Source organism: Carassius auratus, unplaced genomic scaffold (assembly GCF_003368295.1).
Source record: "Carassius auratus strain Wakin unplaced genomic scaffold, ASM336829v1 scaf_tig00215276, whole genome shotgun sequence".
Lineage (NCBI taxonomy): Eukaryota > Metazoa > Chordata > Actinopteri > Cypriniformes > Cyprinidae > Carassius > Carassius auratus.
In genome coordinates, this window is record NW_020528021.1 from 55,209 (window position 1) to 61,575 (window position 6,367).

Below are 6,367 nucleotides of genomic sequence, written 5' to 3' on the forward strand. Positions count from 1 at the left end.
AAATGGTGTGCCTTAATGATGGGAGGAAAACAAGAATAGATGTTCACACAGGCAAAGGTTCAGCACTTGATTTAACACTGGTGTCAAAAGAGGTGGCAGGTATTTGTGAGTGGGAGATATGGGAGGATTCGACTATAGGTAGTGACCATTATCCTGTTTTATGTAAAATATATGTAGGAGGTGATGAGAGGGTAGAGGAAAGAGAGGCTAAATGGATATTTAATAAAGCTAAGTGGGAAAAATCTGAGTATTTATGCGAGGTGGAAAGTAGTGAAATAGATCTAAATCAAGACATAGATAACATTGATGTTAAGTTTAGGGAAGTAGTTTTGAGAGTGGCTAAGTTATCTATTCCAAGAAGTAAAGGGAAAATGAATAGGAAAGCAGTTCCATGGTGGACAGAAGAATGTAGTAAAATCATTAAAGAAAGAAACAGGGCATTTAAGAGATTGAAGAGAACGCTCAACTTTCAAAGATTAATGGAGTATAAAAAGGCTCAAGCACAAGTTAGGAAAAAAGTGAAAAAGGCAAAAAGAAATAGTTGGAGAGAATATTGTAGTAGTATAGGTAGAACAACCCCATTGGGGGATGTGTGGGGAATGATAAGGAAAATGAGGGGATTTAGAAAAGATTGGCAGTATCCAGTTTTAAAATCAGGAGAAGTCATAACTGTAACAAATGAGGAAAAAGCTGAAATAATAGTTAAGGCCTTAGTGGAAATTTATAGTTCTAATAATTTGTCAGATGCGAGTAAACGGGAGGGAAGTGACTAGAGATGCATATCCAGAAGAACTAAGAAGAAAGGAAAGTACAGAGGATGCTATGGATACTCCATTTACATTAAGAGAAATGAATCGTGCAATAGAGAAGTCAAAAGTAACTGCCCCGGGAAAAGACCAGATATAGTATGTTAAAGCATTTAGGATTTTTAACTCAAATGAAACTTTTAGGATTATATAATAAGGTATGGGTAGAAGGCAGATTACCTATAAGTTGGAAAGAGGCGATTATTATACCTATAGCAAAAACAGGTAAGGATCCTACAAATCCAGCAAACTATAGGCCTATTGCTCTCACATCGCATGTTGGGAAAATAATGGAAAGGATGATTGTAGAAAGAATTACTTTTTATGTAGAAAATAAGGGACTTTTATCTCTTTATCAGAGTGGTTTTCGGAAAGGACGGGGAACAATGGATCCTGTGGTTTGTTTGGAAACTGAAATTAGAAAAGCTCAAATAAATAAGGAGTCTGTTAAGGCAGTTTTTTTAGATGTAGAAAAAGCGTATGATATGGTTTGGAAAGAGGGACTATTGATTAAATTATATAAAATTGATATTAAGGGAAGAACTTTTAATTGGATTAAAAGCTTTTTATATGAAAGGTATATTCAAGTTAAAATTGGAACTTCAGTGTCCAATAAATTTAGAGTAGAGAATGGGACTCCGCAGGGTAGTGTGATAAGCCCATTGCTTTTTTCTATCATGATAAATGATGTGTTTTGTAAAATAAAGTATGATATTGGGAAGTCATTGTTTGCTGATGATGCGGCCCTTTGGAAGAATGGCAAGAATTTAACACTTATTCAAGAGAAAATGCAGGTAACTGTAAGAGTGATTGAAGAATGGTCTTATTCATGGGGTTTTAAATTTTCAGTAGAGAAGACAAAGATGATGGTTTTTACTCGGAAGAGGGTTAAGGATGCTAGGATTTTGATGTATGGAAGGCAAATTGAGCAGGTAAATAGCTTTAGGTTTTTAGGGGTAATATTTGACTCCAAATTAAACTGGACAGATCATGTAAGAAAAGTAGAGGAAAAATGCAAGAAGATTTTAAATATAATGAGGTGCTTAACTGGGTCAGAGTGGGGTGCTAGTCGAAGGGCATTGAGAGATTTATATGTTGCTTTAATGAGACCAGTGATCGAATATGGAAGTGTAGTGTTTAGTTCAGCGTCGAAAACATCAATAAAGAAACTAGAAGTTATTCAAAATCAAGCACTGAGAATCTGCTGTGGGGCTATAAGGTCCTCTCCAGCTTGTGCAGTTCAAGTGGAGATGGGTGAGTTGCCTCTAAATTTACGATTCAAGCAGTTGATGATGAATTATTGGGCAAACCTAAAAGGGCGTAATGAAAGAAGGCACCCAACAGTAAAGTATCTAAACCCATGTTGGGAAAGTACAAAGGGAAAGGTAGAGTGTTTTGCTTGGGCATCAGGAAAAATATCAATTGAAATGGAGTTACAGGAGAGAAAGTTCAGTCCTACTGTCCCTTATCCAATCACACCACCTTGGCTGTTTCCACCACTAATTGTTGATCTCCATTTTCAAGAGGAAATAAAAAGACATAAAGGGAAGGGCAACTGGGCAGAGATAGTGCATGACAGACTAAGGTCTGTATATAAATCTTTTATAGCAGTATTCACAGATGGATCAAAGGATCCTAAGAGTGGTCTTACTGGTTTTGCAGTCACTATTCCAGAGTTGAAGATAAGTATTAAAGAAAGAACTTCTGATCATCTAACAGTGTTTACGGTTGAGTTGTTAGCTATTTTAACGGCATTGCAGTGGATAGAACAAAATAATATTGGCAAGGTTGTGATATGTTCCGATAGTTTATCTTCATTGATGTCTCTACAGTCTTTGTCATCTAATAACAGACTTGATATGGTATATGAAATGTATGAAATTATGTTCAGACTTCAGCATTTAAAAACAGAAATCATAATTATGTGGGTTCCAGCTCATAGGGGAATTGAGGGGAATGAAGCTGCAGACGCGTTGGCAAAACAAGCTCTGAAACACGATAGAATTATGGAAGTAGCATTTAGTAAAGCTGAAAGTAAAGCAAAAATAAGGAATAATATAGCTGCAAGCAGCGATGGCGGGCTCAAGCCACCAATGCCATCGCCACCCCGGTGGCATCAGGTAAACTATGCCCAGCGGGCACATGCATTCACAATATCCCTCTGGCAGTGAGGTTTTAAAAGATACGGCAGTTAAAGGGTTAATCTGAATCATCTAGACTTTAAAATCACATTCACAGAACAATATATATATATATATATATATATATATATATATATATATATATATATATATATATATATATATAACTTAAGTAACACTTTACAATAAGATTCCATTTATAAACATTATGTAAACATGAACAATATTTATATAGCATTCATTCATGTCAGTTAATATTCCAAACTTAAACATTAAAACATTGTTTTATTGTGATTTTTTTTCCAAGCACATTTTACCAATTCCAAACCATATCAATCTTAATAACTACCTAATAACTAATAACTATTATTTTTTATTTAATCATTTATGAGTGCTATACAATAGTCCAGGAAAGCTGGAAGAGAAAAACAGGTCAAGAACTGACAAAAAGAATTGCAAAATAATTAGGAATTAATGTGAAGATTAATTTTTAGTCAATTCTGCAAGACAGACTTTCAGGAAAGGAGGTGGAATAAAAATGAGCTCCTAAATCTTAATCCCGGATTCTGGAAGATATGTTCCTCAAACCATCGGACAAGAGGAGGTGGTGCTGGTCCTTCACGAGTCACTCTAATCTGTTCAAAGCCTATATATAAAGTCTTAATATAAAGTATTTCACAATACTTCATGGTATTCTAATTAAATCATTTTTTGGAATCTTAGATCTCTCAGAACCTGACAAATTGTAATTCTGAGACTCCAGGAAAGTGGCAGTTCTGTAAAATATTGGCGCTGGAGACTAAATGCTCCCTGATAGTTTCACACCTAATTCACTTAACACACACACAAACACACACACACACATTACCCACAGTGACAGAGGGACAGAGTGACATCAGATGCATGATAGTTTTTTTATTTTCTATCATCCATATAGTGTTGTATAGTCATGAAACTATGCATATTTCCTCAGAATGACTTGTCTTCTATGTGTAAATTTTTTCGAAGTGTTAGAAGCTGCACAAAATAACAGACATTTACTGGTTACTTTTTTTACTGTTATTTCAAAAAATCACCACGACAAAACCATTCAAGCTATCCAAAATTCATTCACACCTGTTCTGTAAGATAAATTCTTTAAACAGTGTTAAAAGAGGATGTGGTGCTGAACCTTCAAGAGTCACTCAAAACGTATCTGTCCATAAAGCCTATAAATAATTATTTCTTAATATACAGTTCACAATACTTCAGCTTGTTATTCTAATTAAGTGAGGGTCATTTTATCAGTAAAATACATAAAATACATATTATTTTTCTTTGAAAGATTTCTATAAATGATTTAAATCATACTTGTTTCTACAATAATTATTTAAAAGTAATCCTATAGCTTCATCTGGTGGCCATTATTGGTACTAAGAATTGCAAGCTTGATTTATAAGTTATAATAGTTTACATTTTATGCTGGCTCTTGAAAATGATAAAGCTATGAAACTTACTGTGCTTCCTTCAAATGATGACTTCTACGTATATAAAAAATTATGAAGAGTTGGAATGAAAATTTTTAAAGATATAGTAAAATAACTATTGTATTTTTTAATGTTACTTTAATAAATCGCTATGGCCACACCATTTAAGGTATCCTAAACCCATTCGCTATTTAACATCTTCAGTATATTGGCTTCATGTTAAAAAAGTTTGGTGTGAACTACTTGTGTCTTCTTGAAGGAGTATGAATTCATTTACAGGCTGATTTAATCATAAATCCACAATAAAATTTCTGAGTTCTGTATCAATCTGTGTTGTTGTTTGTTTATTTTTATTTTTTTATTTTTCATAGGAAGATAACTGACCCTTTACTCTCCTTTTAATAAATGTGATTATAAACCAAGAACAAGCTATTTATAGCTGTATTTATAAAATGCTTACTACTGACTATTAATATTGGGACAAGGCTTTATAAAGCATGAACTGACTATTTACTAATGAGTTTAGTTATTATAAAGTGTTATCAATGCATTTGCTAATGTTAACAAATTAGACATTATTTTACAGTCTTATCAAATCCCTTAAATGATTTGTAAGTGTTTTGTAATGATTTTATTGACCTACAAGCATTTGTGAAAGTTCTGCTTGCATTACAGCTTAGTCTTGATCTGTGAGCTGAACAGATTTACTGTTACATCCATCAGATAATGTAAATTCAAATAAATATCATGTCACAGGATGTCAGAGGTCAGTATCAAATTAGTTAGAAATTATTGTTTGCAGCACAAATAAGGTTTTTTAGGATTTTTAAAAATCCCTAAAACTGTCACAAAAGGATAAGGCCTAAGATTTCTATGTGAGTGGCTAAATGTATTTGTTCTTATAACTATAATGCATAAACTATGAAATTATACAAAATGTATAAAAAAGTACAACAGTTATTCTTTTCCAATGTTTTTTTTTTTTTTTTTTTTTTTTTTTTTTTGGGATTTACATTTAAAAAAAATTAGCCTACTGCAATCATTCTAAACAGCTTGAATAAAACCTGTTAATATTTATTATAGACCACTGTAACGGTGTATAATCTAACAAACAAGTTTATTATGAAAATAAAAGAGTGTACACCAGATAAATTGGACGATAAAGAAATTGCTAACAATAGTATAATAGATCATGTTTTAGGTTTTTAGGCGTTCTGGAATTCTTGTTTCCCCTCGGGTTGCAAGGTCTGTGTAATAAACCCAACCAAATAGTTTATCAAACATTGCCCCAAAGTAGCCTAAATTGTGCCGCATGCAAATACACCAAACACAACTGGATGTAAGGAAAGCAAAAAGGGACAAATCTCTTGCTACACTGCAGCATAGTAAAATGATTCTCACACTCCAGTTAATGTTCTATTATTATTTTTCTTCATCTTGCAGTTGTTCCTTTGTTTTTGTCTTATGTCCGAGTTTTTGCAGTTTAATTTTTCCATTGCAAATTTGTGTAATCTGTCCATGCTGATGTCCAAATGCTGACGTTTCAATATAGAGCAACAATACATTTTAACTAATATTCTATGATTAATCTGTTTACCTTCTTACTGATACAGTGGAATATAGTTCATATAGGTCAAACCTATATGAGGAAATTCTAAATTACAAAACTCAAGGTATTTATCCATGTCTTAAAAAAAAGAGCAGAAATATTTAACTTGCATATGTCCTCCAATTTCCAAGTTAATGGTAAGCAACTTCTCTACACTAACACATTTTTTCATAGTAAAGTGAGTATAATGATACACCAACACTTTATAATAACAAAAAGTCAGTGCTTGTCAAGAAACTATACTTATCTGACTTAAAGCAACTAGCACATGGACAATGACCTGTATTCTATTTTCGGTTTATATAGGTATATTCCTTCAATTAGGCCTTTAGAACCTCATTGCAG